Genomic DNA, 20,030 nt, shown 5'->3' on the forward strand with positions numbered 1-20,030 from the left:
TTTTTGAAAAGCCTCTACTACACAATCATAAAAGCTGTTGAAGATAAGTTCAGCTTAACGAGTCAGAAGGTGACCCGTCTGGGACCAGAAACATCATACACAAAGATGTGGGGACAGAACCGACAGGAAAGAGAAGGACCACAGAGAATATCTATCAGCTTCCGAGTATCTTACAGAGTATGCGATGCACTAAAGGCAGGCCGTGAAAATCAGGAGGTGTTTGGTAGGAGCTTCGGTGGTTGATCACAGGGTCAGGAAGCAATAAGTGATAAGAGCTTTTTTATTATTTCAAGACCAAGAAGCATTAATGAGACTGAGGCCGAATGAGGCTGCTCCCTCGATGGCCATGCTCTTAGAGAAATTGGTGACTCTCTCATAAACGCACTAGGCAGAGGCAGGAAAGCCAGCTCAGCTCAAAATGCATGGCAGGCGAAACAAACTTAATTTAATGGCATGTGTATCCCCTTGAAAAGGAAAACGAAATGTTGGCTTACAGTGTATGGAATTCTCTGGAGTCATAACTTGTCAAATCACTTGTGCCATTTGTATAGAAAGAACCTCACAAAATGCTGCGTCAGTAATTGCCATCTTATAAACTGGGCAATAATGTTGGCTGACAATCTCCTTCGGCCTTTATTCATGGCAAACAGGAGGCTCTGATGGGAACAGTTCTCACTAAGCACCAGGAACTGCCTCTGCAGAAAGCTATGAGATGAGAACAGAGAGCTGAATGTTCAACTCAACTTGTTAAGGAAAAGGAAACAGGAAAAAAAAAATCAGTAACTTTCAACAGAGAATGAGAAGAAAAGTCATTGATTATTATAATAACAGGGGAATATGTTGGGGAGGTAAAGGCTGGGGAGAGAGGCTGGAGGACTAAAGCCAGGGAAAGATGAGGAAGAGGATTTAGGCTAGAGTTGGAAAGAGCTGCCCTTGTTACCATATGTGTGAACTGTTACCGTATTATTACATTATATGCTATGGTGCTGTAACCACAGGTATTTATTGACAGGTGTGCAAGAATATTATAAGAGAGCTTCTCAAGGACGCTTTCCCTGACACCTATATGCATCCTCATAGTACTCGTCAGTCTGCTCCGTCTCCTCTGCTGAGCCTTGGGCTTCAACGACGGCAAGGAAACGGTATGTCCTACACACAGCACGCAATCTGGGACACGGTTAGTTTAGTTCAGTAAATGTCAGCTAAAATATCAGAGTCTTGAGACTCTTGAGAGTCCTTTGGACTGCAAGGAGATCCAATCAGTCCATCCTAAAGGAGATCAGCTCACTGGAAGGACTGATGTTGAAGCTGAAACTCCAATACTTTGACCACCTGATGCGAAGAGCTTACTCATTTGAAAAGACCCTGGGATGCTGGGAAAAAAAGATGCTGGGAAAGAACGAGGGTAGGAGGAGAAGGGGACAACAGAGGATGAGATGGTTGAATGGCATCACTGACTCAGTGTACATGGATTTGGGTGGACTCCAAGAGTGGGTGATGGACAGGGAGGCCTGGTGTGCTGCGGTTCATAGGGTCGCAAAGAGTCGGACACGACTGAGCAACTGAACTGAACTTAAAATATTAGAGAAGGCCATACCACGTGTGTGCTGTCTCACCTGAATGAAGCATAATGCTATTCGCTCCAGTAAGAGCAATGACAATTATGGACTGAACTGTGTCTCCTCCCCTACCCACACCCCCAGTTCTCATCTTGAAGCCCTGACCTCCAAGATGACTGCGTTTGGAGACAGGGCCTTTAGGGAAGAAATTCGGGTTAAGTGAGGTCATTAGGTGGGGCCCTAAGCCAACAGGACTGGTGTCCTTATAAGAAGAGTAACAGATACCAGGGGCTTCCTAGGTGGCTCAGTGGTAAAGAATCTACTTGCCAATGGAGGAGACGCAGGAGACGTGGGTTCCATCCCTGGGTCAGGAAGATCTCCTGGAGGAGGAAATGGCAACCCAACGAGTACTCTTTCCTGGAGAATCCCACGGACAGAGGAGCCTGGTGGGCTACGGTCCAAGGTGTTGAAAAGAGTCGGATGTGACCGAGACACCTTTGATCTCCCCTCGGAGCGCACGGAGAGCAAGGCCACAGGAGGACACGGCGAGGAGGGGGCTCTCTGCAAGCCAGGGCGGGAGGTTCTACCAGAATGCAGCCCTGATGGCACCTCGATCTTGGACTTCCAGAACTGCAAGGAAACAAACATCTGCTGTTTAAGAGACTCAGCCTGTGCTATTTCTCATGGTGGCCCAACAAAACAAGAGTTCTGCTGGCCTCAATGACAGCTGTGAAGATGCCCCAGCAGGGAGCGCCTCAGCCGAGGATGGTAAGATGAAGCCACAGGCTGGAGATCTAGACAAGGTCAGCACAGGTTGGTTGAGGCCAAGAGTAGATTTCTCAGAAGAAGGGAGACTAGCACAGGGCATGTAAGATACCAGAGCCAGCTAACTATGGCAGATTCCAGAGTCATCACTGTAAACTAGACTATTACACTCCTTGCATCTTCTGTACTCATTTGTTCATTGTTCTTAGCACTCAAAACGTTTCCTTGAACTCCCCGCCAATCTCAGTTACACCAAGGCAGAACCAAGAGAAGACGTTTTCATCTTTTTCATTAAAGGGGGAACAGAGCATCCCTGGAGTCAAGATGGTAGAGTAATAACAATCATGTAAGTAAGACTCCAACTGGAAAGTGAAACTCAGGGTCCCAGAAACTGCAAACATTCGAAAAATATTTCTCTCTCTCTCTAGTTGCTAAGTCATGTCCGACTCTCGTGACCCCATGGACTGTAGCCTGCCAGGCTCCTCTGTCCATGGGATTCTCCAGGCAAGAGTACTGGAGGGGGCTGCCATTTCCTTCTACCAAGCACCTACTGTGCAGCTGACCCTACTCTAGCCACTAGGGGTGCAACAGTGAACCAAACCAACAAAAATCCTTACCCTCATGGAGCTTCCATTCCAGCTGGGAGAGGAGTTGTATAGTCACTCAGTCATGTCCAACTCTTTGCAACCCCATGGACTGAAGCATACCTTCCTGTCCTTCATCATCTCCCAGAGTTTGCTCAAACTCATGTCCTTTGAGTCATTGATGCTATCCAACCATCTCATCCTCTGTCACCCCATTCTCCTCTTGCCCTCAATCTTTCCCACCATCAGGGTCTTTTCCAATGAGTTGGCTCTTCGCATCACTTAGCCAAAATATTGTAACTTCAGCTTCAGCATCAATCCTTCCAATGGATAGTCAGGGCTTATTTCCTGTAGGACTGACTGGTTTGATCTCCTTGCTGTCCAAGGGACTCTCAAGAGTCTTCTCTAGCACCACAATTTGAAAGTATCAATTCTTTGGTGCTCAGTCTTCTTGATGATCCAACTCTCACATCCGTACATGACTACTAGAAAAACCATAGCTTGGATTATACAGACCTTTGTCAGCAAAGTGATGTCTCTGCTTCTTAACACACTGTCTAGATCTGTCATAGTTTTTCTTCCAAGGAGCAAGTGTCTTTTAATTTCATGGCTGCAGTCACTGTCCACGGTGAACTTGGAGTTCAAGAAAATAAAGTCTCACTGTTTCCATCATTTCCCCATCTATTTGCCATGAAGTAATGGGACTGGACGCCATGATCTTAGTTTTTTGAATGTTGACTTTTAAGTCAGCTTTTCACTCTCCTCTTTCACCTTCGTCAAGAGGCTCTTTGGTTCTTCATTTTCTACCATTAGGGTGGTGTCATCTGCATATCTGAGGTTATTGATATTTCTCCCAGCAATCTTGATTCTAGCTTGTGCTTCATCTAGTCTGGCATTTCACATGATATCCTCTGCATGTAAGTTAAACAAGCAGGGTGACAATATACAGCCTTGATGTACTCTTTTCCCAATTTGGAATCAGCTCACTGTTCCATGTCTGGTTCTAACTGTTGGTCCTTGACCTGCATGCAGGTTTCTCAGAAGGCAGGTCAGGTGGTCTGGTATCCCGTCTGTTTAAGAATCTTCCACAACTTCAAAAGAACAGCATGTATACTATCTATGGTGAAACAGATCACCAGCCCAGGTGGGATGCATGAGACAAGTGCTCGGGCCTGGTGCACTGGGAAGACCCAGAGGAATCGGGTGGAGAGGGAGGTGGGAGGGGGGATTGGGATGGGGAATATGTGTAAATCTATGGCTGATTCACATCAATGTATGACAAAACCCACTGAAAAAAAAAAAAAAAAAGAATCTTCCACAGTGTGTTGTGATCCACACAGGCAAAGGCTTTAGCGTCGTAATCAAGCAGATGTTTTTCTGGAATTCCCTTGCCTTTTCTATGATCCAATGGATGTTGCCAATTTGATCTCTGGTTCCTCTGCCTTTTCTAAATCCAGCTTGTACATCTGGAAGTTCTCAGTTCCAATGAGATGGGAGGAGACAGTAAACAACAAACGTAACACATAAGGAAATTACATAGTGTGTTAGAGATTGACAAATGCTATGGACCAAAAGCAGCAGGAACAGTGTGGGGGAAGGAGGGCTCAGGGCAGGCCTCGCTGGGAAGGTGACACTTGAGCAAACAAAGAATGAGAACGAGCCCTCTGTCCGGCTGGCAGAGGCAGTGCAGAGAGGCAGGCCACGTCTGGTATTCCCAAGGAAGTGCAACAGGCCCACGTGAGAATGGGTGACCCATGAAGAAGCGGCAGGTGGTCCAAGTCGGGGAGGGGGGCGCCCCGGGCAGGCAGTCTTATCACATCGGCTCCTGCAGACCACTAGAAAGACTCTGGTTTTTACCTTGAATGAACTGAGAAAAGATACTTCACCATCTTCCCATTCGCTAAACCTGAGAGGTGATATTTTAATTATTACTCTCTTTGGTGTGAGTTTAGTAGCCAAGTCATGTCTGACTCTTTGCGACCCAATAACTGTATCCCATCAGGCTCCTCTGTCCATGGGATTTCCCAGGCAAGAATACTGCAGTGGGTTGCCATTTCCTTCCCTGGATCTTCCCAACCCAGCGATCAAACCCAGGTCTCCTGCTTGGCAGATTCTTTACCAGTGAGCCACCTGCGAAGCCCCATTACTCTCAAGGGAGTAACATTCCCTTAAAGAGTAGACTTCTGAAATTGTGAGATCTTTCTGTATCTTGTTTTGCAATGTAGAATTCTAGCACCTGATGAGACACTCAGACAAAGTCTAGAGGCTGAAGTACCAACTCTATATAACCTAGAAACATCAATGTGTAGAACAAACACAAACACCTATTTAAATAAAAGGGTTGTAAACTCACCACATCCTTGGAAGATGTATAGAGAACAACGATTTCGCACATGGAGAAACTGAAGAACAAAGAAAAGATTTATCCATGGATTTCCTTTTATAATTAAAAAAAAAATTTGGGGGGGCCACATCCCACAGCAAGTGGAACCTTAGTTCCCTGACCAGGAACTGACCTGGTGCCCCCTGCATTGCAAGGCAGAGTCTCAACCACTAGACCACCAGGTAAGCCCCTATTCACGTTTTTAAAGGCAGCCTGAAAGTGAAATGAGAAAACCATATGACTGCCCCAAATGACTATATCCCCAAGAAAATGTGGAAAAAGAAAAACCAGGCAGACCATGCATCTCAGAATAAGAGGAAGGGGGAGCCCAGCTCTCAGAAAATGCAAACGTAAGACATTCTCACCCAGACCACTCCTTCCTACCATGCCCATTCATGTTCCCTTTCAAATAAGAGGGCTTCTGTCTAAATGTAAGCTTATATATAGACTCCAGCCAAGAAAGCTCACAGGCATATCCTACTGGGAGGTATGCGGTAGCAGTTTACCCAGGGGATAAAGTGAAACATGCACCCATAATGCCCACCCACCTTCCCAATACTAACTCTAATTTCTGATTACTGCATTATTTGTGACCCAAACTAATGGTTATATTTCTGGACATGCTGCAGAAGTATGTGCATGGGGCAGGCGTGGAAGGCATAGAAAAATTACACATTTTTAAAACCATTATTGAATATATGAGAAAACAGCAGCATTAAAGAAAAATCCAGAGAGAAAAACTATCCCAAAAATCCACTGTCTTAAAACAATCATTTCATTTTGCATTATTTTCCAGTCTTTGTCCATATTCATATATATTTCAGAGAGGCAGTGTGCATAAGATTTTGACCCATTATAAACATGTTCTCACATTTCTACACTCTTCATAATTACTAGTTTTAGTTGCTGCTCAAGACTCTATTGTATTGATGAAACACTGTCCTAAACTTTGGTGGCAGAAAATTATAATGCATTCTACATAATAGCATCGTCACCTACGAATACATCCTTCTTGTCCCCCAAGAAGCTCCAAATGTATCTAATGCAGAAGAGCAGAAAAAAAAAAATGCATTCACCTATTTATTCAACAATTATTTACTGAGTGCTTGCTAAGTGTCTGACATTAAGCCAGACCCTGGGGATGGAGTAGCTAAAAAAACAGGCAAAAATCCCTGACTGGTAGGAAAGACAACAAACAAGATCAAATCAAACAGAGAAATTCTTAGAGATATGGACTTTCTCAGGCTATCGAGTGAATGATGAAGTCAGAACTAAACAAATTCCCACCCTTCTCACTCCTAAGCCTCACAAAGCCACAGCTGCTCCTCACCAGAACATTCAACATAGCCTTCTGAAAGCACTAAACCCAGGACCCAGTTTCTTTTAGACCAAGGGTCAGCAAACTTTTTCTCTAAAGGGCTAAACAGATTGAAACATGTATATTATCAAGGGTGAAACAGATCACCAGCCCAGGTTGGATGAATGAGACAAGTGCTCAGGGCTGGTGCACTGGGAAGACCCAGAGGGATCGGGTAGAGAGGGAGGTGGGAGGGGGGATCGGGATGGGGAATACATGTAAATCCATGGCTGATTCATGTCAATGTATGGCAAAAACCACTACAATACTGTAATTAGCCTCCAACTAATAAAAATAAATGATAAATAAATAAAGGGCTAAACAGTAAGTATCTGAGACTTTGCAGGTCATAGGGTGTCTGCTGCAACCACTCAACTCTGCCTCTGTGGGGCAAGAGCAGCTGTAGACCATATGCCCGTGAAAGGATGTGGCTGTGTGCCCAAAACTTCATTTATAAAACCCTGGCTGGGAGTAGGACATGGTCTGCCCTCCCTGTTCTGTATGGCTCGAAATGACCACTCAGCACTGCTACCCAGAAAGAGAGGGACGATACACCTGCTGTCCGCAACAGTACAATCCCACTGACTCTTCCTCCACACTGACTCCTCTCTGCCATCTTCTCTCCACGTCCATCGCTGCAGCCCTAAGCCAGACTCTTACCACCTGTCACGTACGCATATTTCCCTGCTTCTGCAGAGACTGTTCCCCGCAACCTGAATTCCCTTCCTCCCAGTAACAAAATTCCTCCCACTAGAAAAGTCTTCTCTCTATAAAGTACAGTCCACCTCACTATAAGGAGTCAATATTAGGGACTTACTGTCAATTATTTTACGAGGGGTAAAGGCATTGTAGTTATATGCTTCTAAAATGTGCCCCTACTCCTTAGAGATATGTTGAAATTGTTATAGCAGAAATCCTGTGTCATCTGGGATGTGCTTCAATAATCTGGAGGTGCGAGTCGGGTAGGAGGTGGGGATACAGATGAAACAACCTTGAGCTGATAATGAAGCTGGGAGGTGAGGTCACAGGGATTCATCACGCTTTCTCTACTTTGGTATATTTCTGAAATTTCCCACATCAAGAAGCTGAAAGCAAAAATTCCAGTTCAAATGCCAGGTTCTATAGAGGAATTAATGCCCTCTTCTCCTGTATCACCACAGCATGTATCTCTGTGTGCGGCTGATTTCAGCTTGCTTTGTACAACTGTCAGCTGTTTCCACCAAGACAATGAGCTCTTTATGGCCAAGCCTGTACCATACTCACTTTGGTAGTTTTCTGAGCACACTTCACAAACAGTTGACATCTGGTGTTGTCTATAGACGTTATTTTGAGGGGGGCGGGGGGGGGGAGACCAAAGAGAAAGAACAATAACGAGAGCACCCTTCACTCTCTCCACATCCCCCATCAAAATTAAATCTGAAGGTGTTTATCATTTCAACTTTACCATCGACATGGAACTTGTGGGCTAGCCTAGCTTCGAGCTTCAGGAACCGAATCTAAAAGTAGAAAATAAGAACAATCACCCCTCAACTGTTCAGGAGCCAGTGGGGGTATGGAGAACAAGACTTTTGTTCCCTAAAAGGACATGGCATTTTAATTCTCCACTGCTGACTTCAAGTCAGTATTTTAAACATCATCACCATCATCATCCCAAAGGAATTGGTGTGGTAATCAGCTCTAGAGCCTCGGCAGAATCATTTGTCTGCTCTATTCATTTTGCATCCATTACTTAGCTGTATTACAAATCCGTTCTCTAACATAAAAGGAAAGAGGGGAAAAAAAAAAAAAAAAACCTTTCTTCAGCCATTCAATGACATTAATTACCTCATGCAGCCTGGGCTGGTTCGATCCGAGAGAAGAGATTAAGGAAGTTCCCATCAGGCATCTCTGGTTTCAAATTTTCAATGTCTTACATGTCTCCAAAAGACTAGCAAACTCACAGCTCTATTTAGCAGAAGGTTCTCTCAGTCCACACTACATAAAATGAAAATAAAAACTCTGCTTCCAGAAAAATAGACAGAACGCAATGCATCAGCTATAAACACACAGGACCCTGGTGTCATTAAGTCTCCCGCGAACAGCACATATTGGCCAAGCACAGCTCTCCCTCAAGCGATCACCCACTTCACAGCTCTGTCTTTCAGCCCCAATCCTCTCCTTGGACCAGAGTGCCTGTCCGGTGCCTTCAGATGCCTGGTAGGCAATTTTAATGTACACAGAAACACTCATTTCTCAGATAAAATCCATTAATATGCCTCCCCACAGCATTTTTCCAACCTCCCGTCCCCTTCTGTGGCTCGTTTGGTCTGAGACCCCGGGAATACCAACCGAATACTCCTCTCTCTCTTCCCGACTTCCTTTTCCTTAAAGCCTGTCCCTCTCCATTCCTATTTCTTGAGCTTAGTCTTCTATCCTTTCACGGCCAAATAACCAAATCAGAAAACAGAAGATGTGCAGCCCTTAAGAAGAACAAAACAGAATAAAATCTCTTGACTTAACAGGAATTTCTACAAGGTGCTCAATGAGAAAGGATGCAAAAATCAGTTCCAATATGACTCCATTTTTTAAAGGATATCCCCAGTCACTCTGTGTGTGTGTGTATACACGAGTATGGAGAAAAAATATGTTGCTGTTGTTTAGTTGCTAAGTCATGTCTGACTCTTTGGCGACCCCATGGACTGTAGCCGGCCAGGCTCCTCTGTGCATGGGATTTTCCAGGCAAGAATACTGGAGTGGGTTACCATTTCCTCCTCCAGGGGATCTTCCTGATCCAGGGATCGAACCCAGGACTCCTGTATTGGCAGGTGGATTCTTTACCACTGAGCCACCTAGGACGTTCCATGGAGAAAAATATGGAAGGATATAAATGAGTTAGCTGGTAGGGAGTAATGGAAAATGAGAAAGTGAAGAGCAAGGAGAAGACAAAAGAAACAAAACAAAGAAACAAAACAAAGAAACAACAGACTTCAATAAACAATACATATATATACACAGATTTACATGATATGTATCCTATACAATTTCTTTTATGAATCTACGTAAAAGCACATATAGGGCTTCCCAGGTGGCACCTAAAGTAGCAAAGGACCTGCTTGCCGACCCAGGAGACTTAAGAGACGCAAATTCCATCCCTGGGTTGGGAAGACCCATTGGAGGAGGGCATGAAGATCCACTCCAGTATTCTTGCCTGGAGAATCCCACGGACAGAGGAGCCTGGCGGGCTACAGTCCATAGGGTCGCAGAGAATCGGACATGATTGAAGTGACTTAGCACACCCACAAAAGCATATACAGATATATTTTTTAACTTTTAAACAAAATGAATGAAAAGTACTAAAAAAAGAATTCAACTGTACAAATGAAAGAATCTCTCATTCATTCAGAAAACATTTTAAAATATTAATACTAAACTGGTTTTAAAACATGTCTAAAAATTCTTTGATAGTCCTCTCATGAAAAGGCAGAAAACAAAGATCCCCTTGAATATGGGCTGGATTTAGTGATTCGCTTCTAATGTCCCAGGTCATGTGAGCAAAGGCAATACGGCTTCCACCTGGCTCTCTCTCTCTCTGGTGATGCCAGCCCTGGGAACCCAGACACCACGATGTGAGGAAGCCAAACAGCCACACGGGAAGGCCACCTCTAGGCGTCCCAGCAGGAGCCCAGGCTGTCAGAGAGCTGAGTAAAAAAGCTCGCACCAGATTCCAGCCCCCAGCCTCCAAGCTGCCCAACTGACCTCGAGTGGAGCGGAGGATCTTTGCCGAGCTCAGCCTAAACTGCAGATCTGTGTGCCAAAGAACACTTCAAATTTTAAGCAGCTAACGTTCAGAGTGGCTTTTTTTTTTTTTTCCCACACAAGAGTAAATAACTGAAACAAATACTACTTAAGATTTTATGGAGTAAACTGGGTTGCTTCTCCCTTTCCACCTCTGCTGTCTTGAGTGTCAAGGTTAAGAAGTCTACTGCCAGGCTCCCCGTTCCCCAACTTGTGCCTGCTAGTGCTCAAGGACCCAGGGCGCGCTGGGGCAGGGCGTAGACACGGCAGAGCAGGGAGAAGGCCAGGGGAGTTGGGAGATCACTTACAATCAGCAAGTAAGTAAATATGTTAAGGATAATGAAAGCCAGACTCCTCACTCTTGGAAAAGGCACTAGCAAACATGGGAAGCGACAGGGCTGGAGAGCACCCCGAGGTGTTAGATGGGAACTGAAGGTGTTAGTTTGAACTCGGGGTATTTTATAGTTTAAAAAAAAAAATCCGGGTTTTCTACAGAAATAGAGAAACTCTGTGTGTGTGGGGGGGGGGGGGGTGGTACGTGCTGTAGCTACGCACATTTCCAGGCTCCATCTTCTGAGCACATCTAGAAGCAATGACATCCTCTAAGAGTGAGCACAACAAACTCCTAATCTTGGTTTCTAAATACCATCCTCCACTAACAGAACCAGGACTCCTTAGAGGAGTGGCAGGCTCCTGGGCCAGGACACGGAAAACACAAGATAAGCATGGAACATCTTGTTCTAGAAAAATCAGAAGTGTTCAAAGAATACAAAGGACGTATAAAAGGGAAACAGCTTGAAACAGCTCTCACTGACCAAATCTGGGGTAGTCTGAGCATCAAAATAAATCATAATACTAGTAAATTACAACACAATGAATAAATCACAAATCCATTAGTCTATACTAAAAGAAAGAAAGGGAGCGAGGGAGGGAGGAAGGAAGGAGATGAGAAAGGCTTACCCTTACAACAGAACAATTTATAAATGTAGACGGAATAATGTAAACAAAAAAACACCATTTGGCAAACACAGAGTTGTTGCTGTTTCAGGCAAAACACTAACGCTGGTAAGTTTGAAGTCTGATGAGAAACAGGATATTGACATGATCTTAAAATGTCTCCACACAAAATACTCATCAGTTACAAAAAGAAAAACAATGCCTTTACAAGCAGAAAATCAGAGATGCCACACAGACACCAACACGACCAGATGATCAAGGTCAACATCACCGGTAACAGGACTAGTTACCACCATGTGCTCTATGATGGGACGGACTGAGATTATCGAAGCATCACGACCTGCGACTGGGCATGAGGAAACAGTAATAGACTCAGCTTGCAGATCATCCTCCTGAACACACAGCTGCTGGGGACACGGACGACAGGAAAGAACTGAGGGGTTATCCCAGAGTGGAGGACACGCAAAGACCTGACGACTAAACCCAATGCGTGTTCCATGGTGGGATCCTGGACCAAAACCAAAAGGAGGGGCTGCTGGGCAGCTGGCAAAATGTGAGCAGGGTCTGTGGATTGGAGAGAAGGGTTTTATTGATGCTAACTAACGACCTGCCGAAGAGGGAATGCAGTAGTTATTTAGGAGTGCACTTGATTCAGGGGAATGTTTCAGGAAAGAGGGAATCATATACATAACTTAGTCTCAAATGGCTCATAAAGACTAATTTAGAGAAAGCTGTTCTGTTTTTATAAGAATAGCATAGAATAAATGGTGGTAAAATATAAATATAGATGTAAATGTAAGTAACTGTTAGTTGCTCAGTTGTGTCCGACTCTTTGTGATCCCAATGGACTGTAGCCTGTCAGGCTTCTCTACCCATGGAATTCTCCAGGCAAGAATACTAGAGTGCGTTACCATTTCCTTCTCTAGGGGATCTTTCTGACCCAGGGACTGAACCCAAGTCTCCTGCATTGGCAGGCAGATTCTTTACCACTGAGCCACCGGGGAAATCCAGTTAGTCATGCAAATTAAAATCACAAGGAGCGAACATCTCAGATCTGTTCACATGGCTAAAATGAAAAAAGACTGACAAAATGAAATGCTGGTGGAAATGTGGAGCAACAGGAACGTTTGTATGCTGTTTGAATGAGTTACCTACTGCTGCACACAATATGACCACAAATGTAGCAGCTGACGACGACACATGCCAACATCTCACAGTTTCAGGAGGATAGAAGTCCACCTGTGGCTGGGCTGAGTCCTCTGCAAGGTTCCAATCAAGATGCCCACTGGGGCTGTGGTCTCACATGAGGCTTGAGCAGGGCAGGATCTGTGTCCAAGCTCATCTGCTTGTTGGCAATGAAGAACATTCAGTTCTTCATGGGTTCCTGAACCGGGGGTCACATTTCCCACTGCCTGTGGACTTGAAGCTGCCTGTGAGGTTACACAGTCACATCCATCCCATCACCTCAGTCATTTTCTATTAGGAAGGAGCAAGTCACACATCCCACCCACTCTCAAAGGGAGGGGTTACACTAAAGCGTAAATACCAGGGGACGGGGGTCACGGGGCCACCTTAGAATCTGCCACAGTAAATGAGAATGTCAAGTGACGCAACCACTTCTTATAAACCAACAGTTTCTCAGAAAGTTAAGGATAAACCATTCCACTGCTAAGGATTTACTCACAAAGAAAGGAAAGTGTAACTCCACAAAAGACCTGCACACGAACGTTCACAGCAGCTTTATAAATAAAAGCCAAAATCTGCTGGGACTTCTTTGGTGGTCCAGTAGTTAAGACTCTGCCTTCCAGTGCAGGGGGCACGAGTTCAATCCGGGGCACGAGTTCAATCCTTGGTTGGGGAATTAAAAATCCCACATGCTGCATGGTACAGCCAATAAATAAGTAAAAATAAATAAATTTTTTAAATTAAAAAAAAAAAACTACTGCAAACAACCCATTGTTCCATCAACAGGAGAACAGATAAACAAATTTTAGTATTTGCTTCAACGAAACACTATCTGGTAATAAAAAAGAATGAACCACTAACACACAATGTGGATGCATCTGGAAAAAGAAGGTTAACACAAGAATATGTAGTATATGATTTCACTTATATGAGACTCAAGAACAGACAAACATAACCTATGACACTATAAACCAGAGCAGTAAGTGCCTATGAGAGGTGGGGACTGACTGGAAGTGATAACAATTCTTGATTAAGGTGTTGGTTATATGAATGTATATTTTTGTCAAAACTCATCCAACTATAACCCCAAGATCTGTACACTTCACTGCATTCACATTTTAACTCAATTTTTAAAAATGTTGAAGTGCATATTAATAGAAAGTAAAAAAAAGTGCAGCACAGGAGTTTAGACCATAGATCCTGAGGCCAGACTGCCAAGGTCTGGACTCTGGCAATGTCGCTTTCCTCAGCAAGTTACCTGACCCCTCTGCACACCTCTACCTGTCTGACAATTAAATGAACTCACACACGGACGGCAATTAGTGCAGCACCTAGTACATATTATGCATCCAATTAACATTAGCTATCATCAAACAAACCTAAAAAAGATGGTTATGAGTGCTTGGGAAATCTAAATGTTGGCCAGGAAAGGCAAATCATAGTTGGCGATGAAACTCAACAGTGACTTGCTTTTCTCGAATCATAATAACACAAGCCCTGAAGAATCGTCTAACCAAAATTACAATTTTACTGAGAGAATGAGGTGATGGTGAACAAGCCAAACCATCTTCCACATCTGGAATTCACCAGATAATAACCAAAGATGGCTTTTGAAAGAAGCCTTGTAGAACTAGCTGACTCTAAAATATGTGCATAACTTTGACTAGAAATAAATATGACAACTAGGGAAAACAAACTAGTAAGGGGAAGTGGACTAGTTAAAAAATAAAACCAGACTGGAAAATAATCAAATGCTGAAACTTCAAGTGAAACCAAAATGTAATTAAAACGAGCATATGAGGACTTCTCCGGCAGTCGGTCCAGTGGTTAAGACCCCATGCTTCCACTGCAGAGGTCATGGGTTTGATCGCTGGTCAGGGAACTTAAGATCCTGCATGCTGCGGGGTGTGGCAAAATACACAAATAAATAAATAGAAAGCAAGCATCTGTGTGTATGAGAAGGTGCACTCCAGAGGTAATACTAACTACAGAGACTTAAGGTCATGGGGGAAGTGAGGAGATTACACTGTAATTCAGTATTATACAAGTATTAAGTCTATTCCTTATTAAAACTGCATAGACAGTATCCTTCCTCTCTCACAACTTAACATTCCAAAATCTTATCACCTTTCCATCCGGTAACAGGCCAGGGATTTTTCAATCCTTTGGCTGGAAGCCCAGGGTTATAGTGTATTAATATGCATGAGAATTTGACTATAGTAATATATCACCTAAGCTCACATGGAAACTTTCAATGAGGAACATAAAATTTGCTTAAATTTTACCAGAAGCCTCACAGCATTTCTAAGCAGTAAGATGACGAAGGAAATGAAAAGTAAGTGGTTTGCTAACTTTCTTTTTGAAAGCCAGAATTAAGACATAGGAATCCCAGCAGAGCAGTATTCTTGCTGCCTTCCTATAAACACACGCCTTTTAAAAGGCAGACACCACTTTCCATAAATAAGTTATTTCTAAAGTGACCACACTCATAGAACCCCAAACTGGGCAGATTCACATTGTTCAAGAGACTTCACCTTGGTAATCACGCCTACAGCCCCAGCAAAAACAAGACAGCAAACTCACAGACGAATTCAAGGGCTTTTCCACGATGCTCGAAGACTTAGAAGGTATCTACAGATTGCTCATCTGTTCTTCCCAACACCCCTAGGTAGTCAGCTCCACAGTCATTTTTACTTCTGCCCATTCTGATGAGAGGGAGACTCAAATAGTAACAAATCACAGCTGTTGTTCAAGGCAGGATTTAACTCTTCTGGCTCCAAGTCCAGTGTTCAATCCATTCTACCAGTCTATCTATATAAATAGTAGGAGTCTGTGAAGATTAAGCATTTGCTAATTTTTAAGGTCTAGATTAGGGATGACACCATTTAAAATTGCTGACTTATTTTAGGTCTCTTCCTAAAACAAGTCAAACCCACTTACTTCATGGACTATCATAACTGAAATATAATGGTTGTGAAGACGGCCCCAGGGGGCCTTATGGATTGTCACAGGGATTAAGGACTCCACTGACATTCAGTGGTGGAAAAAACAAGAATACCAGGCCTCCTCCAACCCACAGTTCCTTGGAGTCCTGCGCAGTTAAGAAATGACTACCTTTCTACATAATTTCTGACATTCATATAAGTGGAAGTGTCCTAACCAGGGGCAGAACTAGGTCTTGTAGGGCCAAAGTTTATACAAGCTGGAGGGCCCTCTAAAGGAAAGCACACAAAATTACAGTTACAACATTACATCTCAGATTTCAAAATATTAAATACATAAGAACAGATGAAAGATTTGCAATACTTCTATGTTAAAAGTACAAAATCTATGAAAGAAGATCTAAATATTTGAATGGAAGGACATGACACATTCATGGATTGGAAGACCCAATACTTTGAAGATTTCAGTTCACTCCAAATTAATCCACAGAGCAATGCAATCCTAATAAAATTCTCAAAAAAAAAAAAAAAAATCTGGGAAATTGAAAAACTGATTCTAAAACTTCTAAGGAAAGAAAGAGCAAAAACTAGTCAAGGCAAACATGAAGAAGCACAGAGCTGAAGACTTACATCACTCAGTAACAGGCCTATTATAAGGATGGAGGAACAGAGACGGGGGAACACCGGTACAAGCATGCACAACCTGACCAACCGTACAGACAGAAAGTCTAAAAATGGGCTCACACAGAAACTGTCACGTAATGTACAATCAAGGTGACACAGAACAGTGGAAAAGATCATCTTTTTTTCAGTTCAGTTTTATTTTCAACTTTAATATAATAAGATTCACCCATTTCGAGAGTACAGTTTCACGAGTTTTGACAAATGTGTAAGCATCATCATAATCAAGACAGAACATTTCCATCGAAAAGATGATCTTTTAAATAAACGGTGCAAGGTTAACGGAAGATCCCTGTGGGAGGAATGTATCTTAACTCTTCACTTCACACATAGATCTCAATTTCAGATGAACCGTAGATCTAAATGTGAAAGGAAAAATAATACAGCTTGAGAAGAAAATATTAGAGGATAGCTTCATGATCTTGAATGTACTATGATCTCTTAAATAGGGGGCTTCCCTGGTGGCTCAGTGATAATGAATCCACCTGCCATATAGGAGACGTGGGTTCGATCTCTGGTCCGGGAAGATCCCACCTGCCTCAGAGCAACTAAGCCTGTGGGTCACAACTACTGGGCCTGTGCTCTAGAGTCCAGGAACTGCAACTACTGAAGCCCGCACGCCTAGAGTCCGTGCTCTGCAACAAAAGAAGCCACCACAATGAGAAGCCTGTGCATCACAACTACAGAGGAGCTCCCACTCACCACAGCTAGAGACAAGCCTGGGCAGCAACAAATAAACGAATAGATAAATTTTTAAAATTAAAAAAAAAAAAAGATTTCTTAAATAGGGCAGCAAAGACACTAAACATAAAGGAGAAAATGGATAAATTGGGCAGATTTAAAAAGATTAAGAACTTGTGTTCATCAAACAACCACTGAAAGAGTAAAAAGGAAACCCACAGAGTATGAGAAGATATTTGTAAGAAAAAGAACTTCTACAAGTCAATAAAAAACAGACAACCCAATAGAAAAATGGGCAAATGACCTGAACAGACAGTTCATAAAAGAGGATACCAGACAGTTGGGAAGCTTAGGAAAAGGTTCTCAACATCATCAGGGACATGCAAATTAACACCACGGGGGCAACCTCCAGAGCAGAACAACTAAAATGAAAAGGACAACAGCAACTGATGCTGGAGACGTGGCCCACCTGGGACTCTCACCCAGCCCATCAATTCCACTCCTGGTTATCTACTCAAAAGAAATGAAACAAACTGTACGAGAGCACTCATCACCTCCAGCAGACGGGTAGGAATGGCCACCGCAGCCCCATACATGACCTGGGAAATCTCCCACATGACTGGCACTAGCCCAGTGATTACATAACTTGAGATACATTCAAACAATGGAATACAATACAGCAACAAGAATACATGAGCTGCAACCACAGGCAAACAAACATCATGGTGAGCAAAAAAAGACAAGGTACATAAATCAGTGCACCTGCAGTGGAGAACAGTATGGAGGCTCCTTGAAAAACTAAAAACAGAAGAACCATATGATCCAGCAATCCCACTGCTGGGCATATACTCTGAGAAAATCGTAATTCAAAAACACACATGTACCCCAATGTTCATTGCAGCATTATTTACGACAACCAGGGCATGGAAGTGATTTAAATATCCATCGACAGATGAATAGATAAAGAAGACGTGGTACATATACACAATGGGATATTACTCAGCCATAAAGGAAAGAAATTAGGTCATTTGTAGAGATGTCAACAGACCCAGGGACTATCATACAGAGTGAAGTAAGTCAGAAAGAAAAAAAACAAATATTGTGTATTAATGCATGTATGTGGAATCTAGAAGAATGGTGCAGATGAACCTACTTCCAGGGCAGGAATAGAGACACAGGCAAGTGGACACAAGGGGAGAAAGGGAACAGGGAGGGGCCACCGGGAGACTAGGATTGATATATTAATACTTACGCTGCCATGTATAGAACAGAGAGCTAGTGGGAACCTGGCGGATAGCACAAGGAGCTCAGCTCAGTGCTCTGTGATGACCCAGAGGAGTGGGACAGGGTCGGGGGGAGAAGGTACAAGAGGGAGGGGATATGTGCACACACACAGCTGATCCACTTTGTTGTACAACATTAAGTAATATAACATTGGAAAACAATTATACTCCAATTTTTCAAAAAGTGGCAGCATTTGGAACATGAAAAAAAAAAAAGAGTGAACCAACGCAGGCAGAACTAACTTATGCAGTTACAAGTAAGGATGCTAGTCATCTCTGGTGCGGGCAGAGGCAGTGATTAGAAGTGGACCAGGTAACGTTTTGGGCTGTTGGTAATGTGCTCTTTCCTGATATGGGTGCTAATTTTGCAGGTATGTTCAGTTTGTAAAAACTCATCAATTGTACTGATGATGTATATTCTTTTCCAAGGACTACCATATATTATACTTTTTCAATAAGAAGTTTTTTTTTTAGTTAGGTATAGGGCCATGGAAGTAGCCTGTACACATAAAGGGCCTTGAAGCTTAAGTTTCATTAGCTTCATAATACATTTGTCTTTGGTGTCTCCAGACATATACATATGAAAATAAAAAGCAGTTTATAATGTTCTAAGCCTAAGATTTAAATAGAGTTTACATAGAAACATCACTAATTTTTCACCAATCAATATACACTGAATTTTCCAGAAATGTAACCAATGTAACTACTGTAAATAGAGAAAACACTGTATTTTGTTTTGTATAGAATCTGATGAAGATTTATTCACCACTTTAGAAAACCATGTTACCAATGATATAACCACGTATCATGAGGCCCCCAGGGTACACCCGTATCAGTCTCTACTTACAGGTGCCATAGCCCAGCCAAGGTGTACCTGCAAGCACGTGACAGCTATGGTTTCCAACATGCCGTGAACACTTACTCGTGTCTCCGGAGAATCGACATATAGAAATACTTGCTGTGTTACAGACAGCTTTCCTTGTATGTTTCCTTTATATTGCAGTTAAGACACTGTACACACATGTCGATAAATCTTATTATCTGGGAAATTTCACTTCAGGATGGAAAAGGGGCCATAAAATCCCAAGTGTTGAGAACCAGCTGCAAACCATCAAATAACTGTAAAGAGAATCCTAATTCTTGAATTTGATAACTGTTCCTTTATGCTACGCACATTACCTAAATCACAAGTAAAATACTTATCTAGAATGTTTTTTAAAAAAAAAAAGAAGAAAAGAAAAATTCAACTACCATTTTCAACAGCAATCACCTAAACGTATCTATTATAAATATTACCTAGACATGGTGAGCAGAACAGGAGGGAAACAGGAGTTCAGACTACAAGATCTAACTGAGTGCTTTTCCTTTTAAGTCAGTAAGATCCAGTCTGGCATTCGCAAGCAAAAGCTTCCATTATTTTTCTGTTCTCTTTCAAAAATAGCTCCACCTTCAAGATTACACAAATTAGATCATTCTGCAGCAGGATTCCTCCTTATAGAGCAGCTCCTAGGAAGCACAGACAGGCTGTCTGCTGTAGAAAACCAGTCATTAAAAAAAAAAAAAAAAAGAACCCACCAGATGTTTTTTACTTTTCAGTTCCACTGGATTAGTGACAAAGGGTATGTGCTGTGGCTGTTACTGGTAGCTCTCTCTCTTATTCAACACCATCAAACAGGTGAGGATCAGAGAGGAGCTCCCAGACCAAACTAACATGACAGCAGAATAATTAGGGACAGTGAGATGTCACTGCTCCAACAGCTTCACCAAGGCCTATGGCATTAAAAGAATTTATCTAGATTTTTAACATAATCAGTCACCAACCTATGGATTATTCCATTACCCAGTAAATCCCCAAGGAAATTTACTCCCAGTTAAATCA

The 20,030-nt window shown here is 42.8% G+C and overlaps 1 protein-coding gene across 1 annotated transcript in view; it reads right to left on the bottom strand.

Moving 5' to 3' along the window:
- The window catches only part of PACS1 (phosphofurin acidic cluster sorting protein 1), a 146,151-nt gene that overhangs the window by 112,044 nt on the left and 14,077 nt on the right, over window positions 1-20,030 (bottom strand). The gene's annotated exons all lie outside the window — the stretch shown is intronic.

This window comes from Cervus elaphus, chromosome 2, assembly GCF_910594005.1.
Source record: "Cervus elaphus chromosome 2, mCerEla1.1, whole genome shotgun sequence".
NCBI lineage: Eukaryota > Metazoa > Chordata > Mammalia > Artiodactyla > Cervidae > Cervus > Cervus elaphus.